The 25,879-nt window shown below is 39.8% G+C and overlaps 1 protein-coding gene across 22 annotated transcripts in view; it reads left to right on the top strand.

The window, feature by feature from the left end:
* ZBTB20 (zinc finger and BTB domain containing 20) overlaps window positions 1-25,879 on the top strand; it is an 891,891-nt gene that overhangs the window by 556,169 nt on the left and 309,843 nt on the right. For 2 of the 22 annotated variants that reach the window (XM_055430018.2, XM_055429685.2), the window contains exons 6-7: window positions 6,058-6,243; window positions 6,869-6,994. The exons of 17 other annotated variants lie outside the window; for them this stretch is intronic. The gene's annotated coding sequence lies outside the window, so the exon portion shown is untranslated. 3 more of the 22 variants (XM_055429769.2, XM_055429936.2, XM_055430497.2) reach the window with 2 other exon arrangements.

Here is a 25,879-nt window from a genome sequence, read left to right as displayed (position 1 = left end):
CCTCTTTGGAACCAGTCTGTTGTTCCATGTCCAGTTCTAATTGTTGCTTCCTGACCTGCATACAGGTTTCTCAAGAAGCAGGTCAGGTAGCCTGGTATTCCCATCTCTTTCAGAATTTTCCACAGTTTATTGTGATCCACACAGTCAAAGGCTTTGGCACAGTCTATAAAGAATAAATAGATGTTTTTATGGAACTCTCTTGTTTTTTCGATGATCCGGCGAATGTTGGCATTTTGATCTCTGGTTCCTCTGTCTTTTCTAAAACCAGCTTGAACATCTGAAAGTTCACGGTTCACATATTGCTGAAGCCTTGCTTGGAGAATTTGGAGCATTACTTTACTAGCCTGTGAGATGAGTACAATTGGGCAGTAGTTTAAGCATTCTTTGGCATTCCCTTTCTTTGGGATTGGAATGAAAACTGACCTTTTCCAGTCCTGTGGCCACTGCTGAGTTTTCCAAATTTGCTGTCATATTGAGTGCAGCACTTTCACAGCATCCTCTTTTAGGACTGGAAATAGCTCAACTGGAATTTCATCACCTCCACTAGCTTTGTTCATAGTGATGCTTCCTAAGGCCCAGTTGACTTCACGTTCCAGGTTGTCTGGCTCTAGGTGAGCGATCACACCATCATGATTATCTGGGTCATGACGATCTTTTTTGTACAGTTCTCCTGTGTATTCTTGCCACCTCTTCTTAATATCTTCTGCTTCTGTTAGGTCCACACCATTTCTGTCCTTTATTGAGCCCATCTTATATAATTTACAGTTGTCTTATCATTAGTTACTCCCTCATTACTCCAAACCCCTGTTACAGTTAATAATTCTTTATATTAAACTTCTTGTATTCAAATTACTGTGTGGTTTCTGTCTCCTGATGGACCATGACTGCTCCATGACTAAAAATGTTTGAAATAATCTGTATTGTTTGGGAGTAGGTAGCAGTAAATCATCTCTTTATGGAATGGATTAGCATTAGTATGATGGGCCTTATCCCAGCCTCGCTGTTAGAGGAACAAAGAGTTTTGAGAATTTGATGCTAGATTGAAAAGTGACTTAAGAATATGATGCTGTGTACTATTTTTAACTGTACATATGGTTTTAAGGATCTGATTTTAAAATATTTTACTTGATCTCACTGAGAGTTTTGTAAAATGTAAACTGTAAAAAGGCAGACAACAAAAGCCTGGACTCAAAAGTAATTTGTTGGACTTGAAAAGATGTTGCAAAATAATAACACTATAATGTGAATATTTAGATTATTAATGCTAGGGAAATAATGATTCCCATGGTTTTTTGAGAACTCATAGCAACAGGGGTAGATGGGGCTTCCCTGGTGGCTCAGAGGGTAAAGAATCTGCTTGCAGTACAGGAGATGCGAGTTCTGTCCCTGTGTCGGGAAGGTCCCCTGGAGAAGGGAATGGCTACCCACTCCAGTATTCTTGCCTAGAGAAGTCCACGGACAGAGGAGCCTGAAAGACTACAGTCCATGGGGTTGCAAAGAGCAGGACACAACTGAGCAGCTAACACATACACACACACACAGAGTTATTATCCTTATTTTACAAACAGAGAAATAGAGGTTCTGCAAGGTTAAGGAACTGACCTAACATACTTTTTGTAGTATATGTCAGAACCAGGTTTTGAGCTTAGATCTGACTGTGAGGCCTGACTCTGAACCATTGCCCTCTGCTATCAGAACACTAATACTGAAATAAATAGCGAGCTACCTGGGAGACCAAACACAGAAGACTTGCTTGTGTTGTTTTCATCAAAGATCCAGAAGGAGATACTCTAACATATCCTTAAAATGTATAGCACACTTTGAAATATTTCTGAGACAATCTATTACTCTTACCTAAAAATATATGGACAAGCTGGGTGAACACTGATGATCAAATCCCCAGACCCAAAGTGTTAACTGTGTATCAAAACCCCAGCAGCCTTGATTCAGAGCTGAATTGAAGGCAGATGAAATATTAACAGCAGTTCTAGCAGCACAAAATGAAATATGAGATCCTATATCAGAAATTATTAGTAACCTGTTAAAAGAAATGCTGAAAAATGGCAGTTACCAAATTAAAACTGGGAAACAGAGCCCAAATGGGAAATTTTGAAAAGTTTGGAGGAAAATAAATGACAGATTGTCCTCTTGGCTCTTATTACTATGCCATCCTAAATCCTACTTGGCAATACATGGTGGAGGTGAAATAAGAACTGCATCACTGCCAGTGCTGGTCCTCAAATTTGTAGTCCTAAGTGTCTGTGAGGGTGTCTGCGATTGATTGGAAAAGTAGCTAGAATTTGGTAGCTTTATCTAAATTGAAGAGCCTGGAGACTCTTATTGTGAAAGGCTTCCTCTCATTTGTGAATTGGCCCCTTTGCTCCACTTTTGGATGCCTGGCTTCCTCCATGCCGAGCTGCACTAAATGTTTCTACATGGGAAAGCTATTCTCCTTAAATGCTTTCAAATTTAAAGCATCTATCTGGATATGTTCATGTTTATGACTCAAAATATCTAGCATCAAAAAAAAAAAAAAGGAGAGAGAGAAAGGTTACAAATACCAAATACTGGGTAGTAAATGAAGGCGATATTTTTCCATCACTAACTGAGAGCAGAGAAATGACTAGAAGCAGAGTTGCTGAGCAGTTGGTGCCAGAGAGAAAAAGGAAATGAGCTATAGAACCATAGAATCTTCATGTTGGCAGAGACTATGGAGTTCATGCAGTCCAACCCTATCATTTTTCAATGAAGACACTGAGACATGGGGAGTTAAGGGACTTGACTTGCCCTAGACACATAGTTGTTTACTGACAGTCAGGCCAAAAACATTTCCCAACTCCCAGTCTGGAACTCTGTAGTTCAGCATGCTACTGCCATTCTCTACTGAAAATTAACACTAACCCAGCCTGGAACATAGAAGAATTCAGCATCTGTGAGAAGCAAGAAAAATGAATTCTGAGATGGAAATCAGTCAGAGAAAAAAGAGAGGGGATATGAATGATTCTCTTTCACTGTGATTCTTTGGCCAACTTTTCTAAAGATATTTTATATCAGTTTACTCCTCCATCCCTTTCTACAAAAAAATAATAAAATAATTTGGTTGTAATTCCCCAGGGTTTATATTTACACATTTAGATTTGATTTATTTGAGAATTCTCCCATGCACAAGTTGTCTTGATTAGTTCGTGTGTGGCATTGCCATTGATTCCTGTTATTTACATGGGCCTGACTCTTTTTCCTAGCACTTAAATGTGCTCCAGAGTCCTTGTAGGGAGAATCTTCTCCCAGGGACACCCTAACTAAGGATCAGATGTAGATTGAAGATGCAAGAATTATATTCTATTAACCCTTGTATTCTGTTAACCTCCTGGAAAACTTAAGCCATATGTGGGCCTTATAATAAGGCTCATGAGTTAGGTGAAATAATTTTATTTGGAAGCACAGGACACTTTGAAATAAACCAGTAACAAAGGAGAGACAATAAAAATGTTTCCGTAGGATACCCTGTGAAGTAGCAGTGTGGGTCTTTCAGACAAGTTGAATATATTTCAGAATAGAGCAACCGGAAATGAGAGAGTCAGACAGTATGATGAAAACTGCAGATGGAGTGCTTCGCATGGGAAGTGAGTATATACAAGGGGAGGGCTCAGGAACAGGTAGGCGTGGAGTTGGAAAGGAGTGGGTAACAAATAAGAGAAGATAATGCTTGACCAGGTCTAGTAAAATATTCCCTGCCACAACCACTGTTCCATGAAGAGGCTGAGCCAAGAGGCCTGAATAAGCTAACCTGAAGTTCAGTGTTGCCATTATTGTGGGAGGCAGCAGGCAGAGCACACCCGGATTTGTGTTACACAGTAATCACTGCTGGGTGTCAGCATTCATCAGCCAGATGGTCAGACCCACAATTAATCAATTAGGCTGGGATGATCAACTGGACTAAGTTTTCCCCTTTGGTAAAAAAAAACCCTCATCATGCAGTCAAGGCCAATAGCACTTTTATCCTGTTGCTTTTGGAGATGCTTCTAAAAATCCCTCTTCTTTTTCAGGTTTCTAGTTACTTAGTGTTATTAAGTTCCAAGCTGCTTGGACAATATAGACACCCCAAATCGAGATTTTAACATAATAGGTTTTTAACATCCTCTGTGTTCATACATAATGTTTCAAATCTCCAGATAGAAACAAGCATTTTGAAGCAACATTCTCTGAGGAATTTACTAGATTTAAGGTCTTCCTCGGAGAAGGCAATGGCAAGCCACTCCAGTACTCTTGCCTAGGAAATCCCATGGATGGAGGAGCCTGGTAGGCTGCAGTCCATGGGGTCGCTAAGGGTCAGACACGACTGAGCGACTTCACTTTCACTTTTCACTTTTACACAGAGAAGGAAATGGCAACCCACTCCAGTGTTCTTGCTTGGAGAATCCCAGGGACGGGGGACCCTGGTGGGCTTCTGTCTATGGAGTCACACAGCGTCGGACACGACTGAAGTGACTTAGCAGCAGCAGCAGCAGCAAGGTCTTCCTATTGGATTCTCTGAATCCACTGCAACAACACTGGAAATGATTCTTTCACTGAGTACTTATGAAGATGACAGGTTAATAAGATACAAACAATTAACATTTCATTGAGTATCCAACCTGATAGATACTACCATGATAAGCGTCAGCAAACATTGATTCCATCTTTATAATAATTCAAGGTGATAATATTCCATTTCAAAGAAAAGAAAACTGAGGCTAAAAAGTTCATTTTCTTAAGGTTAAGCATTTATTAAAGATGTGATGAGATGATTTAATGATCTCTGGAATGAAAACTAAAATATTATTCTGCATTTTTTATACATCTTATGCAACTGTTCATCTTTAGACAATAATAGGAATATATAGTGGGTCTTTATTAGGTCTGTCTGAAACTCTGTAAAGAAATCTTTTACTAGTGTTTCCCAGCCCTTTTGATGGTGTTCTCTTTTTCCTGCAATTCGTGCTGTACCCCACCTGACCTTTCAAATTGCTTTCTCCCTTGTTTGGGGGCCATCACCACTATTTGCTAACCATTCTGTCCCCACCTCAGTTTCCTTATCTAGAAACGCTTCCTCTAAGTTTGTTTCCTACACTAAGTCTTTTCTTTATCCATTGACTCATTCAAGCTCTTCAGTTCAGTTCAGTTCAGTCGCTCAGTTGTGTCTGACTCTTTGCGACCCCATGAATTAGTCTCCTCCAAAAAAATGTCTGTTAATTGATTTATTTTTTATGTTGAACCTGTTGTTTTCCTCTGGCTGTTTTATTTTCCGTCTCCTCTTGCTATATAACAGTACTACTGCACGGGAAGAGGCACTGCAAAGTCCTGTTGACAAGACGTGTCACTTGCTGATGGAGGTCCATGCTGACCCCATGGAACAGAAATATAGACACAATCTCATATTCCCTTTGTGTTTCAACACTGAACTTACTTCTCTCCTTTCTCTTAGGTCTTCTCTGCTGCCACCAAGCTTAATTTGAGTGCTTCTCTTTAACCCTTTTGTGACCAGATTTTGCAAGGATGTCATTGACCCAAATGCACATCTTTGAGATATTAGGCTTTTACTTATAATCACATTGTTTTATGGAACATGAGGCTTCCTGTTGTGATTTTACTGTAGTGCTTTTCTTTTATTTGTTTGTTTTGCTGCTTATCAAATAGGGAAAGCAATACCAAAATATCACAGGATAGTGTATAGGTAACCACTTTTTCTTAAATCAAGTTTAGGAGCACATGGAAACAAGGTATTATGGAGATCTTAATGAGCATCTTTTCTCCTCTAGGGCTCTACTGATGCCCTCTTTTTCTGTCTGCGGTACTCTAATTTGTTCTTGCTATGTTTGGTAGGCAGCTGTTCTAAGTTTTTCCCTTGCTGCTCCTTTTTGTACAGTCCTTCAGTCTTCACCCCAGAGCTGATGAGGCTCTTTCATTTTGACCTGCAGTATCTCTGTGAATTGCAGATCTGAGCCCTGCCATCTAAACTGCCTTTCTGCTTCATTTTGCTCCTGACCTAACACCCCCCCCCCACCCCTGCTATTCCAGGCCTGGCCTCTCATGACCAGAGACTGCTGACTCATCCTGGCCTGTGCCAAGCTGTGCAGTCGCTTAGCGATGTGGACAGGAGTCGAAGGACTAGAATGAGATCACTGAACTCATTTCACTTGTTGCTTACGGTACAGTCCAGCATGAGCTGGAAATGTAGGAACCTCAGCCTCCCGAGCAGAAAGAGTAAGTAGATTAAACACACTGCATCACCAAGCCCTCAACAAGCAATAGTAGGGTGGTGGGTGGGGGTTGGCTTTTTCATGGCCGTGTCTAGGGCATTCCGGTTCATCAGGAATGTTCCTTTGTCCTCTCTTCTTCCTCTCCTCCACAATCGCACCCTCCCCCCCCTTCCCTGAACTTCCCTTCTGAAAATGTCCGGATGGCACAGCAGTCATCTGGGCAGAAATGAAATTTTGCTAATAAGCAGCCTCCACAAGAAATCCTAGAACAGTGACACTGTTGCAACTGCTTATGTGTCTACTGGGAACTGACATGAACTTCCCAACAGAATTCAAGGAGATGAAAAAAAAAATCTCTTTTTGTTCTCCTTTTCTTTCTGATTCTCTTTTCCTTTCTGTTTTGAGGGAGGTAGTTTCAGGAGAAATGGCTGCATTCTGGTGTGGTGTAAAGTTTTCCGTCGGGAGACAATAATGTACATTCCTCTGGCAGGACGGGATGGGTTTTTTTTTTTTTGTTTCTCTTGCTGTTGTTTATTTATAAGACATTTCCTCTCAGTTAGTGGAAGTTAGATCGTAAGAGGCTCCAGTGATTTTCCTTCCACCTCCCCTCCCTAATTTCTGTGCTTCAGCACTCTGGAACACCGTGAACTCGACGAACTAATCAAAGCAGGGAGCTTAGCAGCCAGGCCTGGACAGCCTCGGGAGTCTGTGCTGATTCTCAGGCGACACTCCTTGGATCAGGAACCACCGTCCTGGTGAGTGGTGAGGTTCCAGAATTTGATGTGTCAAGGATTCTATTCTTGGTGTCTCTGAGGCAGTCAGAAAATAACGAGTGTTTTTAAAAGGAAAAAAAAAATGGAATTTTTTTTTTTTTTAAAAAGCTACCAAACAATCCAACGGCCTGATGAAGATTTTACTAGGTACAGCTGAGAGCACTCTATGGACAATGGCTGAGCCTTGAGTCTGTGCTCAGAAGGAGCCTGCAGGCTTAGGTTTCATGCTGCCACCGATGGATGTCAGCCTTGACATGCCTAGCAAACATGCTGGTGGGAGGAGAAAGATAGGTGAGTGAGCGCGGCTGGGAGGTAGCAGATGGGGTTATAGGAGGGGGAAGTGAAAGTGGGATTCAGGATCCGATTGGAGTTTCTCTCTACCAGCTTTTCGTGCATCTCTCCTCTGCACATTTACATTATGCTCAGAATACGTAACGTACCCAGTTAAGCAAGGAGTAAAAGTGGCTGCGTGGAACAAGAATATTGTTTAATACTGTTCTTCTGAAGATCACTTTGCTAAGAACTAGCTGTTTTTAAACGTTCGGGAAACTTCCCCCACCCAACCTTTGGAAAATATTATTTGTCATACCCTTGTCTTTATTCTTCTGAATTCATGGTATTGAACAGAAAAATGCAAGGGGAATCCTTATTTGGTTTCAGGGAAATTTATCATCGTGACACAGGAAAACTAGATGACTGTCCTCACAGTATTAAACCCAAATATAGTATCGTCCTCAATATAAGAGCCTCTGATTGAGTGTGCTCTGAAGTTGTCGAACGAATGAGATGGGGGTGGTGGCACGCTGTGTGATATGAGACTAGCAGAGGAGTCAACAGACCAGCTTCTGGTGCCAATACTTGCCTTCCATGTGCTTGTTAATAATTCACACTCTCCCTGGAAGTGGAGTTTCAGTTGGAACGTGTATTTACCTTTTATCATCGGGCCCCTACTTAGTTGCTTTTTCAGAGGTATTTGATCTCACTGTGTTTTCTTGTTTTCTTTCCAATTTTAAGAATCCAGTGTGTTCCAAAATATTAAGAGTGGAAAAAATAAAAACCAAAAAAACATGGTGGCCATAAAAGCATTTGACTGTGTGGCAGCATCTGAAGTGAATTGCTCTTTGGAGGCAGGGAGGAGTCTTTGATGTCCCCAATATGGTTCTCATAGGCTAAAACTTCCAAGAACCACAACCCAGCCTAAGGGGCACTCACTCGATGTTCTTAAATATTTGGAAAGAGATGCTATTTTATTGTTTTAGTTTTCCTTGCTATTAACACATTGCCAGTAGATTCTTCCTCAGAGTTGGAAATGCTTTAGCACTAGTTGATTTTACATTTAACCAGATGTGTGTTGTGTGTGCCTGTTGTGTGGACTCCTGTCCAAGCTGGTGCAGTCATTCAGCATATCACATCGATACTTTCTTTTGGAATTTTGTTTGCTACCCTGGGTGATTCAGATTCTTAACCATAGAACTGGTGCATGCTCAGTCATGTCCAGCTCCTGCAACCCCGTGGGCCATAGCCCACCAAGCTCCTCTGTCCTTGGATTTTTCAGGCAAGAATACTGGAACGGGTTACCATTTCTTCTTCCAGGGGGGATCTTCGCAACCCAAGTACTGAACCTGTGTCTCCTGCAGCTCTCCTGAATTGGCAGGAGGATTCCTTACCACCTCATGCTTATATAGTCCCGTGCTCCCTATAGACGCTGACTCCTGCTACAGCCTCCTCAGGCTCTGTCAGTGACCTCTGGAACACAGAGTCAGCTTACTTTCATGGTTCCTATAGTTTGTGAGGCACATCAAATTCCTGAGCTGTCATTGTGATAGGAAGCAGTCCCAGAGTTTTATTAGGACCAGTATGCTCAAAGTTTGATGGTATTTAATGGAAAACTTGCTTATTTCAGTTAGGCCATGTTAATTATACGACATGTATACTACATGTATGGGGAATATTTCTTGGGGATTTTCCATTAGTACTCTGTTTTTCTGAAGAAAGAAGCCAAAAGGGAAAATAGTGTTAAAATTTTTTAAAGTGTGATATATAAACGTAACTCACTTTTATCCATTACTACCAAGACCTGTGTGAGGTTGTGCCTTCCACAGTTAACACTCAGGCTCCACAGACTCCTGGGAGAATTGCCCGTTAGCTCTGGTAGAGATGATATCTGCTAGGACTGCACTGAGGGTAAGCTGGAGAGCTAACATTTAGAAAACGTTTTACTATTAAAATCCTCTGTGCTTGTACATAAAATGTTGTGAGCATATTTAAGCAGAAAATAGGTAAACACAAATATCTAAGAGTATATCCCAAGATGACATTTTAAAAAGATAACCTGCCAGAGAAATTTTCCTTATTGTTGCCAAGACCTGGAATTCCACGTGGCTGTGGAAGAATTCCATGGCTGAGTTGGAGTATTTAAGTTAGTTTGATCAGTACACCTTTGATGAAAAGACAAGATAATGATGCATTCCTTTCCATTGAAATGGTTGTAAATAGTTACCTGATCTTTTCAAAACCTATATTATAAACCTCCATAATGTACTATTGATAATTCAGTTTTCTGAGTGCTGATTCTAAAAATTTTATTTTCATTTCAGAAGATTCATGTTGTAAAATGTCTATTTTCTTGCATGTGCATTTTTGTTGTAAGCACTTCCTATGTGTGATATTCATTTAATTAGGCAGTCACAAATAGATTCAAATGGCATTTCTAAATGACAGAATTATTATCTCAATAAGAAATTATTCTTTCTGATTTATATAGAAATGTTTTTTGATATTTATGTGATTCCTTTTAAAAGATACATATTTTTAAACATTAGGAAGAAGGCATTGATTCATTGCATCATGTGATTATATATGTATGTTATTTTGTGTATAATCTGTATTCAGTATACCTGTGCTCATGCTCAGTTGCAAAGTTGTGTCCAACAGTTAGCGACCCCATGGACTGTAGTCTGCCAAGTTCCTCTGTCCGTGGGATTCTCCAGACGTGAGTACTGGAGTGAATTGCCATTTCTTCCTCCAGGCAACATATCTATATTCAACTATTAAAAATATAACCAAATCCTAGCTAGGTTCACTTGCCTCTGAACGCAATCAAACGTTTTACAAATTAACCATCAGTGAAATGTAGTTGACATTCTATCACACTGACAACACAGAAATTTTACACAAATATTTATGAACAGTATCTGCAAAAGATAAGATTTGGTTAGCTGATAAGATTGGTAATTATCCTTCATCAAACACACATGTAAAATTATAAGCCTAAATTCTATTTATGTACAACTTTAAAATATTAATTGCTATATGTATAAAGTAGTTTAAAATTAAGTAGAAAGAAATTAAGTTGCTTTTAATTATCTGAAAATTCATAATATATTTAATGATTCACTTTATTTTGTAAGAATGAATTTATATCCAAATGACCCAGTTAATTCTAGTTTCTCAGCGTTTAGTTGTACGTTAAATACTTTGATGCTGTATTTACATATCAACATCAGCAACTATAATTTCCCAGATACCTTTTCAAGATACCCAGCCAAGACATATCCTTGTGAAGTCACACTTTTTTCTTTGAAGCTTTCTGTAAAAACCTAGATTAAAAGTGAACTTTCCCTTCTGACATTAATTGCATTTTAAAAATCTGTAGCTTTCATTTGACACATCATATACTGCTTTGTATTGAAGTTTTTTTATACGTATGAAACTACAAGTGGTTAGAGGGCAGGTGCTACATTTTATGTTTACTTATCTCCCTTCCAACCAGTGTTGAATTGCCTCAATCTGAGTGGAGGATCAATGAATAGGTGATGAATGAATGAATGGATGGATGGATGGATGATATCTATACGGCAGTATGTTGACAGTGAGTACATATTGCTTATCATAAGGAAGAAATATGTCCAGAAAACAAATCAGTAAATTCTTCTATATCTGCATCCCTTAAACTCCCATATTAGATCTTCCAACTAGCTGACAGCATCATTTGCCAAGGTAGCTTTTCTAATCTCCACAATGCCCAAGTGATTTCTGATGGGACATGGGATCTTGAGCATGCAGTAGTTCCATTCATTTCCTGGGACTCATGAGGGTGCCAAATACCTAGGTTGGTCTGCTCCTGCAGTCTGGAAGTACAAAACTCACCTGTAAAGTATCATATTGACCAAAGGCTTCTCCAGTTGGTCAGTATTTGCTTATAGTCAGTCAGTGGTTCTTCCTCTCCTCAAACTCAACATCTAAGGAGCTCAGGCTGACATCAGATGTGGAAAGGCCTGAGGACTAGCTATGAAACCCATGAACTAGACAGGAGAGGGTTGGGGCAGACAACACAGTAAAGAAAAGGTCAAGAGGACAGACTGCCCAATCATTTCCACTGCCTTAACAAGTACTAATTAAGTGCCCTGTCTTAGGCAAATAATAACTGAAAATAGCCAAGTGCAGTTGTTTCTCATGAATGCCTAAAGAAATTGGTGGAATCTCTAGGTGCTTCTTCAATCAGTAAGCTGGAGCATACTAAGGCACATTTGGTGCTCTGGACACATCGGAGGAGAGGGAACCATTCCAGCACCCTAAATGGTACCCTGCTGACATGAATAACATCCAGAGACTAACTTCATATACAACAAACTGACCCTAATAAACAATAATTAAAAGAATCCAAAATATCTTGTGAAATTTATATCTGTCATCAATGGTCAATCAACTTAGCAATCACTAAGCTACATCTAATTCTGTCTCCTACATTGAATTCTTTTTAGAGCTTCTAATATATATAAATGAAATGTACTGGTTTTATTTCCTTCTCTTTTTTATTTTTCCCCTTTATCCTCTAGTAAACTGAATTCCTAGATGTAAGCAGCCAGAGGGAGAAAGAGAAATGATTCACATAATGGATAATTAACCCTTGAACAATGGAAAGTTAACTCTCCATAGACATGCCAAAAACTGAAATGTTTTGTTGTTGAATATGTTCTCCTTTGGGTGTTAACACATAGAGGACATCTCCATTAGCTCAAACTTGGCACCAAACAACCTGTTCATTTTCAATCTACAAATGCCACACTCACCTTCCAGTTCATTCTGGCAGGATTTGTAGCATGATGCCCTCTTGGGTAGTCGTGTACAAACAACTCTGAGGGGCGAAATTGTATGAGTGCCTAATCCACTTTTGAAAATGAAAGAAAAGGATCTGTTTTTATGAAAAGCACCTAATAAGGAAAGACACAAATTGTAATAAAAAGTGTTAGCACCTTGCATCTCCTGTTAATTGCCTTCCTAGTCAAAAGGAACCAAAATAGTGTGATAAATGTTAGACATACATCATGAACAGAGTGCAAAAAAAATGTCTCTTCCTTTTAACAGTGAATTGAAAAAGAGTAGCAAAGCTTCAACTACCCATATTGCCTTAACTTAGGCTCCTAACCTTATTCATCTACTTCATTTGTCTAATGAGGATAATAGTACCCATTTGACTTATTTACCAGCATTGTTATAAGGATCAGATTACAAAGACTGTCTCTTCATTCCATTCATTAAACATAGATTTAGCATTCATTCATTCACTCATATACTTAATAATGCAAGAAACACTTTTGAACCATATTCAGTGTCAGGTGTTGTCCTAGCAGTTAAAGATTGATTCATTTATTAATAAGTATTTATTAAGGTGCACATACTGTGAACCAAGGGCTGGGGATACTACAGTAGACAAAACCAACAGAAGTCTCTATTTTCAAAATACTTGAATTTTAGGCAAGAGAGAAAGATGACAAACAGGTACACATGTAAAATATAGAGTGTATTAGATACTGGTAAGTGCTATGGAGAAAAGTGAAGTAAGAGAAAGAGAGACCGAGAGAGTATGGTTGTGTGAGGGCTAAGGTTGCGATTTTAAAATAATGGAAACAGAATGCCTCCCTAAGGGGACAACATTTGAGAAAGGTGAAGAAGCAAGTTTTGTGGATATCTAGGCAAAGGCATTTCTGATCCACAGCTACCAAGTGCAAAGGCCCTGGACAGGACTGTGTCAGGCAAGTTTGAGTGATAACACGGCAGTCTTTTTAGCAGGATGAGAGTGGGCATGCAGCAGAGTGGTAGACGTGACAGGAGAGGCAGTGGGAGCCTGAGCACGTAGGCCTTTATATGCTGTTGTGAACGTTCTGGTCTTGTCATTGACAATACAAAGATGAAAAGACATGACCTCAAGCTGCTCATGGGTGGAGAGACAGATAGGGAAACAAGTTGGGATAATGCTAAGAATCATAACTGAAGGATGCTCAAGGAACCTTGGAGGCACAAAATAGCGAAAGTTTACCTGAATGTACTTTGCGGTAGAGTTAGGAAAAACTTCATAAAAGAGCTAATAAATCCCTTCTAGGCCGTGAAGGATTTTCCCTGATGGTCAGAGGGAGGAAGGACATTCAGTAAGGGGACCAGCAGGAGCAAAGACACTTCAGTAGGAAATAGCATAGCAGAGTTGGGGACCAGTATCACTTACATTTAGTAGAGGAGTGTGGAGAAATGATGCTATAGATACAGGCGGGGAGCAATCCTGTTGGGTCTTGATTGCCGTGCAAAGACTTTTCACTTCATCCTAGGGTATGTGGGGAGCCATTTCAAAGTTTTGAGTAGAGAAGGGTAATGATCAAATTGTGTTATAGAAGATCACCCAGGCAGCAGGGGGGAAGATGGATTGGAGGAATGGGAGAAGAGAGACAGAAAAATGAATTAGGAGGCAACTAAAATTATTAAGACAGAACACAATGAAGCTCTGAACTAGGACAATAACTATGGGAATAGAAAGGAAGGGACCTGTTCAAGAGATAAGAGGCAGAATGGACACACCTTAATAACCTTTGGGCTGAGCATCAAGAGAAAGGAATTTTGGATTACTCCCAAGTTTATGCCTTCTACAACTAAGCAAGATAGCTGTGAGGAGGAGGAATGGGTCTTGTAGGCTGGAGGAAGGGGATAAATTTGTCTTTGAATGTGTTCAAGATGTTGGGGAAACATCCAGACTGATGCCTGGTAGGCTGTTGGATTTAGTCAGGAAAGCGGGAGATAGGTCAGGAATAGACATAAGTTTGGCAGTCATCTGAAGCATCAGCTTCAGCGTCATGGTTAAAATTAAAGAATGGACCTTTCTCAAGGAAAATATATTGGTAGAAAGCAAAAGAGAGCAAACCCCTGGAGTAAACCACATTTATGGAACAGAGAAAAGAAGAAGAGACGTAAAGAAAATTATTATGAGCAACTATTATGCTCCAGGTGCTGTGCTAGATGTTGGAGGAACCAGGATGACTAGCGCCCAGTTCTTTCCCTGGAAGTACCCACAGTTTGTAAAAATATGAGATTACTGTCACCATCAACAATGGACAGTGCTAACAGAAGAAATGTGCAAACATGACAGAGAAAACAGTATAGGATATTTAAGTAGCATTAAGGGAGATGATAAAGGCAGAATCCTGGAAAGTCTGCTGCATGCATTTTGCAACACAGTTCATTTCTGATTTCTCTAATACTTGTATGTGTATGTTCCAGTGTTAGCATGGGTTCAAGCTATTGGCAAAACAAGCCAGGTGTAAATTATGGTAGAATTGAAATCGATAGTGCTTTGAAGCACTGGAGTGCCCAGTTCACATCAGGGCGTGTGTATGTGTTCACTGAAACATGGCTATCAAGTGCACCCCGAGTCATTAGATGTGTTATCCAGTGAATAACAGCCTAATGATATTTTAGCAGAGCAGCCTTATGATAAATTCTGCCTTAGTGAAACTCCATGTACAGAGCAATTTCTCCTGGCCGTGTATATTGCATGGCAAAGAAAGGATATCCTGCTGCGTATCAGAAGGCTGTAATTTCATTTAGGGGTTCTATTGACATCGTAAACTGTGAGAGCAGAGCTCAAGTGGCTATTTAAGTCATAGGAACTTCAAGCTAAAATTACTGCCTAGTCCTAATCGCCACCTCCAAGGGACTCCTGCCTATACATATGTGTTTTATGTTTCTATCTTTGTGTCTATAAATACTCTATCACTCCAGGGGTTAAGGTGATAAGCTGTCCTAAAATATGACAGGTATCTGTCACCTTTGCAACTGGTGTGAGCTAAGGGCTAAAAGCAGTTGTATTATTCATTGAAGCTCAAATGTTAAAAAGGGCCAGAATCTCTCCAACAGGTTCAGAATACAGGTGTTTTGGTTTTCCTACTTGAAGACATTCTCTGTTCTGCTTAAGGTCAGAGTCTTCCAGCATGTTGAGGCTAGAAACGTAGGGGCCTTTAGACCTACCTGTACATCAGGGATTACAGCTTGTAAGCATTTGCTCCATTCTTTCCTCTCTTTGCCTTGACCTATGCTCACTTGTGAAAATATTAGTACTGGAGAGTTAAGAGTAGTTCCCAGTAAGGTACCGATGATACAATGCCCCACGTCTAAATGATTCCCTAGACGTTTAAGGAGTCCATTCTGTCCTGAGATATAGTCGAGCTGAAAATTGGAAGACAAGATAATTGACTTGAATGTTTATATACTAAGAAATTTAAATAAAATTGCAAATTGTTGTCATATTTATTAGATGATGCTTTGGGATTGATCTAGGAGACCAACAAGGGAAGATTCAGTTATGTATGTTTCTCTTTGGTTTTTAATGAAAATGTTTGTGCCCCATGCTAACTATCAACTCTTTCCAGAGATGCCACTACAAAATTAAACACTGGTGTTTAAACTTATCGGTCATGATGGCTAACATTTTATTTGGTCACTCTCTTTCCTGGACTTGGGAGTCATCCATCTACATACTGCCTTAAATACAAATTCCCAGAGGATTATCATGATTCAGAAAACCACAATAGTAATAGAATTTATGACTCCTCATAACGCAAATGTGTTTTTCAGTCATCTTATAAACCCTTATATCACCCTGAAAAGGAATGGAGGATGGAGAGGTAGATAGTGGGACCCACAGTTAGTGGCAGAGACTAAAGTTTTACTTTCCATATTAGCCTGATTATTGTTCTACTGCTTCACCACAATATTTTTCTGTTGGTTACATAGTATAATTAAAAATTAAAGTCTATAAGAGCTGAATCTCTCTCATCTGTTACCACAATATTTTCATTATATTCCTAAACAACATAATATGTCATTGTCACATTTCTGAGAAGTGCTACTGTTCTTAGTAAGAGTATCCGCAAATCATCTATATCTATGGGAATAAAAATGGAGAGATTTTGTAGACATAGATAAGCTCCATCATGAGGAAGTACAACTCCCCTATTGTTCCGGATTTAGGCAGCATAGCAGAGTGATTAAGAGGGCAGACTCTCTGGGTCTGGGTCACTCTCTGGTCTCTGGGTCACTAGCTATGTGATCCTAGAAATGCTATTTCATTCTTGTGCCTTAGTTTCTTAGTACATAAAATGGAGATGAGGATGATACCTTCATCATAAAATTATTATGTGAAGTAAATGATCCAATAAATGTAAAATATTTATATGTTTTACTGGTATATACAGTAAGTACTCAATAAACATTAGCTGCTATTATAATTACCATTATCATCCTGCTCTTCATCACTTATTCCTATGCTATAGAGGCTCGGTTAATACATGTCAGGGAAATACCTACACATGTGTGAGCATGCCTAAATACACGCATGCACACACACTTGCACACACCCCGTCCAGTTAACAATGCTTGTTTACCTCTGCCCTGGGCTTAAGCGTCACGTATATGTTAATTTCAATGTTTTCCTAAGCAGAGAACATATAAGAACCCCATCCTTTGGATGAGGTGGGTTTGACACTAAGTTCAGCCTTCACACTGATTTCACATACTTGATGCGGTATTACTGTATCAGTGGCTGGGCCTCACTCCTATTAATCACTCTAGTTCTCATCTCATCACTTAAGTCCTTCCTAAATCAGAAAGTCTGCTAGCATGGTCTAGTCTCAATCTATTGATGGGTTCAAGGTTTAAGTTTCAGCTCCATAAATAAATGTGTGATGAAAAAGTGAAGGAATGAATGTTCTTCTATTTTCACCCTCTTCACTTAGGTCCTAGTCCTGGCTGCCTATTGTTCTAAATGTTAACCTCATTGTCCACCGCGGCCACTGCATTCACTAACCCTGGTTACTATTCTGTCTTCCAGTCCAGACTCTGCTATTTTTCACCTCTTGCCTAATTTGAAACTCTCAATATTGATGGCCAGTCACTACAGTAGGCTTACCCTCCTATCTGCCTCATTTTTCCTTTGTGGATCCACAGACATATCCTCAGGACTGTGTTCATTATGCCCCTGCCTGTACCTTCTTCCCATTCGAAATTTGAACGTTAATCTTACAAGATGTATTATCCATTTGTATTTTAATCTGATACCCTTGGTTCTAACCTTGATTTTGCTCTTCATGTCATATATTCACATATCCTTTTCTATATTGATTATATTTTGAGAAAAATATGCTTACCTCAGTCATAATTGAAACCTGATATCCAGCCCTATCTGTAAGAAACCGCATTCATCCACCTTGGCAGACCATGTGTTGAACCATTTGTTATGCCGCCACAATGTCCTTATCTTAGCCTCTTGATGAATATCAGAGATCTGATATCCTGAACCTGGTCTCACTTGCCCTATACCTGCTCTACCCCTAGGCTGATGCTAACACCGTCCAAAACTTAATTAATGTAAAATTTAATTAGGCAATATTGGCATTATTGTAGAGTATGTATAATAGTAAATATCCATATCAAAAGGAGCAAAACTTAACAGCAAAATCCAACATCATTGCAACTGGTAAATATCACTTGCCATTACATTTTAATGTATTTGTGTTCCTCTTTTTGTTACCTTTTTTTTTTTTGACAGGATTCATAAAGAAGAGAGAAAAAGTTTTTAAAAGAAGAGGTACAATTTAAATTTAGAAGCAAGTATGATGCTAAACTTAGTTCAGTTCAGTTCAGTTCATTTCGCTCATTCATGTCCGACTCTTTGCGACCCCATGAATCACAGCACACCAGGCATATCTTATAATAATTACAAGTGTCACCATCATCAGACCCATACCTGCTTACAAGGAGCTTCTAGTTTGTATAATCTTATTGCAGATATTAGTAATTACATCCTAAAGCTAGTTAGGTAGAAATCACTAGCCTGTTATTATGCACCGAAATGAGCAGTAAAGAAAGCCAGTGAGTGCTGTGAGGATTCCCATCAGAGTGGCTTCTAATGGTATATGGAAGGCTTGATAGCAGAGGGAGAACTTTAGCTGTAGCTATAAAAGCGGGGCATCAAAGGATGAAAAATTAAGGGTGTTTTGGAGAGAAGGGAAGAAGGAAGGCAGTGATATAATATCAGATAACAAAGAAATAGGGAGAAAGAAGAAAAAAAGTTTAACCTGAAAGAAGGCACAGCAATGGGAATGAAGTTAATGTGTACAGGAAGTAATGAAATTAGAAATGAGATCCATGTTGCTGACGATTTTTAGGACATGAATTTAAAAGGCAGGTGGAGTCTAAAATGTATGTTATATGGCTGATGAGAACAATGACTATTACACAGTTAGAACTCAATAAGGGATCTCCACACTGTTATCCATAGTGGCTGTACTAGTTTGCATTCCCACCAACAGTGTAAGAGGGTTCCCTTCTCTCCACACCCTCTCCAGCATTTATTACATGTAGACTTTTGGATAGCAGCCATTCTGACTGGTGTGAAATGGTATCTCATTGTGGTTTTGATTTGCATTTCTCTGATTATGAGGGATGTTGAGCATTTTTTCATGTGTTTGTTAGCCATCTTTATGTCTTCTTTGGAGAAATGTCTGTTTAGTTCTTTGGCCCATTTTTTGATTGGGTCATTTATTTTTCTGGAATTGAGCTGCAGGAGCTGCTTGTATATTTTGGAGATTAATCCTTTTTCAGTTGCTTCATTTGCTATTATTTTCTCCCATTCTGAAGGCTGTCTTTTCACCTTGCTTAGAGTTTCCTTTGCTGTGCAGAAGCTTTTGATTTTAATTAGGTCCCATTTGTTTATTTTTGCTTTTATTTCCAGTATTCTGGGAGGTGGGTCTTAGAGGATCCTTCTGTGATTTATGTCAGAGAGTGTTTTGCCTACGTTCTCCTCTAGGAGTTTTATAGTTTCTGGTCTTACATTTAGCTCTCTAATCCATTTTGAGTTTATTCTGGTGTATGGTGTTAGGAAGTGTTCTAGTTTCATTATTTTACAAGTGACTGACCAGTTTTCCCAGCACCACTTGTTAAAGAGACTGTCTTTTCTCCATTTTATATTCTTGCCTCCTTTGTCAAAGCTAAGGTGTCCATAGGTGCGTGGATTTATCTCTGGGCTTTCTATTTTGTTCCATTGATCTATATTTCTGTCTTTATGCCAGTACCATACTGTCTTGATGACTGTGGCTTTGTAGTAGAGCCTGAAGTCCGGCAGGTTAATTCCCCCAGTTCCATTCTTCTTCCTCAAGATTGCTTTGGCTATTCGAGGTTTTTTGTATTTCCATACAAATTGTGAGATTATTTGTTCTAGTTCTGTGAAAAATATCGTTGGTAGCTTGATAGGGATTGCATTGAATGTATAAATTACTTTGGGTAGTATACTCATTTTTACAATATTTATTCTTCCAATCCACGAACACGGTATATTTCTCCATCTATTAGTGTCCTCTTTGATTACTATCACTAGTGCTTTATAGTTTAACTGCCATATGATCCAACAATCACACTCCTGGGCATACACACCGAGGAAATCAGAATTGAAAGAGACACATGTACTCCAGTGTTCATTGCAGCACTGTTTATAATAGCCAGGACATGGAAGCAACCTAGATGTCCATCTGCAGACGAATGGATAAGAAAGCTTTGGTACATATACACAATGGAGTATTACTCAGCCATTAAAAAGAATGCATTTGAACCAGTTCTAATGAGGTGGATGAAACTAGAGCCTATTATACAGAGTGAAGTAAGCCAGAAAGAAAAACACCAATATAATATACTAACGCATATATATGGAATTTAGAAAGATGCAAATGATAACCCTGTGTAGAAGACAGCAAAAGAGACACAGATGTATAGAACAGTCTTTGGGACTCTGTGGGAGAGGGTGAGGGTGGGATGGTTTGAGAGAATGGCATTGAAACATGTATATTATCATATGTGAAACGAATCGCCAGTTCAGGGTCAATGCATGTTACAGGATGCTCGGGGCTGGTATGCGGGGATGACCCAGAGGGAGGATAAGGGGAGGAGGGAGGTGGGAGGGGGGTTCGGGAGGGGGAACTCATGTACACCCCGGGCGGATTCATGTCAATGTATGGCAAAACCAACAATATACTATTGTAAAATAATTAGCCTCCAATAAAAATAAAAATTAAAAAAAAAAGAACTCAATAAGGATTTGCTGAATAACTGACACTTTTTAGTGAGGCTAGCAAAAATAAATGAAAGTGGTGTTTTAAGAGTTAACCTGCCTATAATGTGCAGTGTGGACTGAGGGGGTTAAGTCTAGTCAGAGATGCCAACTGAGAGTCAATTATGGTCACTCAGATGTTGAGCAACCAAAACTCAAAAAACAGGATGACTGTGAAGATAGAAAAAGGACATTTTAAAAAACATTAACAGCACTCTCTATGCCTCTTTCCTACCAGCTGCAACCCTAGTCCCACCATAACTTTAACTGGAAAATGTCTCCTAAAAGTGGGATCCTCTTTGCTTTTTTATTTTAGTGAAGTCCATCACTACTTATAAGGCAGGATCAGTATGGAGAATGGACCCTCAGGCTTACTCAAGCCTCTAATCAGTAAGGGCTTAATTATATTCCTGAACAATGTAACGCGCTCTCGAAGTTCGACTCCTTGGGGAATAAACTCAGGGGACACACAGACTCCTTTGGGTTCATACTTATACTTCCTGATAGGCAAGACTGTGTGGGGAATCCTGCATATCAAAGAGTGCTGATTTGCTCAGAGAGATTCTGGAGGACTGTTCTCAACCATATAGCTCTTAACTCTCACTATCTAACTCCTGAAATAGCGGTAGACCCCTTTTGCCACACTTTCTCCCTTCCTTCTGCAGTTAAACCAGATCAACATCAAAAGGAAACCTCAGTAGAGACTATATGTTAGCAGAGATTTCAAGAACATCCCAAGCTTAAACAGTCTCAGAGATCCCAAAGGTATTCTGGTACTTGATTGTAAGAAATGGTGCTCATTAACTTGTCTCTTGCTGTGTGCCATTATTATCAGTCATGCATTCAATTGGCCTTTCTTTGGACAGTTCTGACATTTCTTGAAGGGTAACAATTTGGCCAGCATATCACATCTATATTCAACTTTTTATTGGCCAAGAATCATATGTATACATTGCTGTGTTCCATTCCTAAGACAAGTGCCCCATTTTATCTTATGGCTCTTTAAGTGACTGCCTTTTCTTGCCTACACAGAACTCCTTCTAGAGAAGACCATGCCTTGCTCTTCTCTTTATCTTCTGGTTTCAGTATAGCGTATGCCCTGAAGTAGACCACTAGTACACATTTTTGGACTCTCTTGACTTCATGCATTTTGAACAGGAACAACCCTCTGTGAGGCTTACATCCCATGTTCTGATATGGAAAATACCTCCTAAGTGCCAAACTCATTTGCCTCCCCAGCAAGTCAACCCCGGATACTTACCGAGACTAATTTTTCCCAGCAGTTGGCATAGGGATTGTGAAATAGACGGCTCTGCCTGTCAAACTGTCTGTCTGCACAGCATAGAGTGGCACCATTTAGAGGAACGGTGTTTGGAAAATTAAACAAGGACTGTCTGAATAGGAGACCTATCGGCCTGCAATGGAATGACAGGTTTCTGCCCACAAACTGGGGTTAAGACCTGCATATTGATGCTTCTTTTCACCCATTTGTGAGTAATGGGTCTCACCCCATTAGTGGGTGCGTGTGTTACACCACTGGAAGCTGTTATGCATTCTCCGTGGGTCTGGATGAAGGAGCTGTAGCTACACATAAATATGTACTTGCCAACAGATCTCTGTATTTATCTGCCTGTCAGTGGGAGCAGACAGGTCACAGCTCTTTGATGGGCAAGAACTGCAGGTCAAAGCCATATTCTTGCTGCTGCGACCACCACTGTGATTGCTGTGGCTTTATCATTTGAATCCTGGAGGAGGCTAGGGGCAGCTTGTTAGCTGTTGTTCCAGCCTAACCTGGGCAGTTAGTCTGGCCATCGACATAATTAGAGAGATTTTTTTAACTGTTGACTGCCAGTGTTGCGGTGGCCAATGTTGTCGTTGTTGAGGATGGACTCTTAAAAACCATGGTCACCCACCATCGATCATCTTTCGATCGTGCCTCAAGGGCCCACACGTCTCTGCTGTCTCCTGGCACTGTATTGGTGCTCTGAGGCTGTCTGATGCTCCTGGATTCTGCCTGTCAAGTGTATTTCCTGCTGCAGGCTGTACCACTCGCTGCCTCTCAGCCTCTGCCCGACTTGGGAGACACGCTCCCTCCCAATAGGAAAAATTACCATGCATCAAGCTTCCTAATTCTAATAGTCTACTAAACTAGGTGCTTACTTTAGTAGCTGCCACACCCCTACAACTACATACATCATTGACTGTGGACTTCATCATCTCAGTATGAATATTCCTTGTGAGGAAAAATATATTTTCCCCTCAAAATGAAAGCATACTAATGATGGCAAACTGAATTTATGATTACTTTGTATAGAACTGAGGAAGATAATCAAAGCAAATGTGTGTTTTTATCTAGGCCTGTTTACCAGTTTAATTTGATAAAGGAAATTGTGCAATTCTTAATATAACTACAATACAACAGCAATTAGCAGATCTTCTCTATAGTCGCTGCCCCTCCTCTCATGCTTATATGAGGGCATGGACTGTTCTTTTCCCCAAAATTCAATTTTCCTCAAGATTGTGGCATATTGCAAAAGAAGTGATGGGAGTATTTGGGGGGTTTTAGTTGGTCTGTGCAGTACCTATTTAACAAAAGTCTGACTGAAAGATACAAGAAGTGAGCTCATCTGAGACAGTGTTTGCTGATTTCGCCTTTCTAAAAGGTAGGTAGGAAAACGGCAGAGTTAGTCTTAGGGAGAATTTAGAAAGAAATGGACTGACTTATCAAAGAGAGGAGAGATGATATGAAAAGGGCCTGTTTCTATATGTCAAAAAGATATATGACAGATGTTTCACTGAATAGGAGAAAACGGACTGGGTTCAAATGTAGAACTTTCTTTTCCTAGTCATTTTTATTTCATATGCCTTCCTCACTATTATTCTTAATATCTATGCAAAGGCAGGCTGATTTTTCTGAATATCATCTTCAGCAGGGTAGAAATTAATTTGATCAACCAGACAGACAGACAGTGAACTAAAAATGAAAAAAAAAAAAAGGAGTCCTGAGCAAAGGCTTGTTTACAAAAATAAATTAAGGATTGATAATTGGGAGTTTAGGGTTGCCACTTCTGTGAGAATGAGCTAGGTAAGAACCCTATTTTATCTTTTGCTGTTGCTGCTGCTGCTGCTGCTGCTAAGTCACTTCAGTCGTGTCCGACTCTGTGTGACCCCATAGACGGAAGCCCACCAGGCTCCCCTGTCCCTGGGATTCTCCAGGCAAGAACATTGGAGTGGGTTGCCATTTCCTAAAAGTCCTTAAAACTCTGTACATGTATCAAAGTCATATTAAAGAACTTGTAAGTTCATGGCTTGCTATGAGAGTCTACACTTGCTTAAAAGGTACAATAGAAGCATTGAAATGGGACAATTCATTAGGAATGAAGAATTTTCCAGCTGCTGTGGCAAAGGTTTGTCTAGAACATTGTTTCCCCAAACATCCATGATCCTAAGAATCATCAGAGTCACCTGTGAAATATACCCATTGTTTGGGTCCGCCGTCCCCCAAACCAGACATAAAGAATCAGGAACTTCCATGGAGTGACCTTGGCATTTGTATCTGAAGCAAGAAACCCAGTTGATGGTTATGATCAAGGAATTTTGGGCAACACTGCTCTGAGATTTTTTTCAGAACATATAAAGAGGTGGGAATGATGATCTTATATATATACTTCTCTTATGTTCTTCCCAAGATTTAAGAGGCATTTCAAGAGAGTAAAGGAAAGCCTTTCTTTAGGCCAGTGATTTTTTAACATCTTTTGTCTCTCCTTGTCCCTCCATATCAGTGACCTTAAGACTTTGTATCCCTCTTTTCCCCATCCCTCAGACCTACCCAATAAATGAAATAAAAGTCCTTAGGTTAGGAATTTGGAGCTTGAATTCTAGTTCTGGCTGGAATTCAGAGCTCTGTGACCATGCCCCTTCTTGTCAGTTTTTTTCACATTATAACAATGATGAACTTGCACAAAATGTTGTTTGTGAACTGTATGTACCAGCTCTACATTGTTACAAACATTAAATAACTTCTTTAAATTTGCTTGGGGACCATATATGATGACTTCTGAGCTTAATGGGAATGTGTATTCCGGTTTAGACATATCCCTAAGTAGTATTTACAGATTTGTTACCTATTTCTGAAATCAAATTAAGTTATGGTTTAACCTAAAATAATAGACTCTTCGGAAAATTTATTTTCTGCTTCTGACAGAAGTGTCTTCCATGGGAACTGTTGACAAGGGTTTGTCATATTGACAGCCACATGATGGATACTGATTTGTTAAAAGAGTAAGAGAAGGTGTGAGGGAATGAATGAACAATCTGGTGCCTGTTCTCCATGCTGACACTTTCAAGTTCATGGGGCAAGGATAGTTATACTCTTCAGCTAAACATCGCAAGACTGGTAGTCAAAATAATTTTTTAAATATCTATACATATCCATGACTTGGGGTTGCTACAAAGCTAAAGAGAAAGTCCTTAGCTGAAGATAACAATAAAAGTAGGAAAGAAAACAGAATGTGGCTTGAGTTTCAAAGGTGAAGATAGAGAAGCACAGCTGTAGAGGTATACATTTCCTGAGCTCCCGTGTCAGCTCTGCATGTCCTCAGTGTAAATACACATGTGACAGTGGCCTCTGCACTCATTCACACTTCAGAGAAACCCTCAGTTTCCTTTTCTCCCTCCATTTTAGCAGTGGGCAGCCTGCAACCTTTTGATCAAGTTGACTTTGTACATTACATGACTGAACTCTGCTATGCCAAACATCCTTGAGGAAGTTGACATTTGTATACTTTGAAAGAAAAAAAAAAAAGAAAAGTGAATCCCAACTGCTTCCTCCTGCCCTTTTGATTAAGAGAACGGTAAGTCAGCAGGAGAGGTGCTGCTTTTCACAAGCAGGGGTATGCAGAACTGATTGGTATCTTTCTTTGAAAAAAAGTGGAAAATATTGATGTTAAACAACACTAATCAGAGTTGATTACAGGGACTGAACGAATTCATCGATGGGAAAGAGCCATGGTTCCAGAGACAACAAACGAGATTAGATAAAAGTCAGGGGAATAGTATTTGGAATAGTTCTGCTTGACTCTGACAACCAGGAATCAGAGCCCCTAGCCCTCTAACCACTCCTTGGAATAGACTGATCTGTACACGAAGTGCAGTTCTCAGCAGGGAATGCTCTTCTTGCTGAGTTTTGCATGGCTGGCTCTCTTCATTCAGGTCTCAGCCTTCCCTGATCATCTTATCTAAAGTGGTACTTCCATCACAACCTGGGTGAGCTCTACCCACCCCTGAAGCCTCATTTCCTGCTATTCCCAAATACCACCCAGAGCTCTGTCTGGAGCCACCTGCGGTTCCCTGCATAGACTACATTCTGCCTTTTTCTGTGATTTTTTTTTTTTTCTGTTGCCTCTACCTGTGTCCCTTTCCACCCCACCTCACTAAAAGTCAGT

The sequence above is a fragment of the Moschus berezovskii genome, chromosome 1 (assembly GCF_049115385.1).
Source record: "Moschus berezovskii isolate FMDL1 chromosome 1, NW_MosBer_1.0, whole genome shotgun sequence".
Lineage (NCBI taxonomy): Eukaryota > Metazoa > Chordata > Mammalia > Artiodactyla > Moschidae > Moschus > Moschus berezovskii.
Note: the sequence above shows the minus strand (reverse complement) of the source record. Positions and strands in the feature narration are given on the sequence as shown.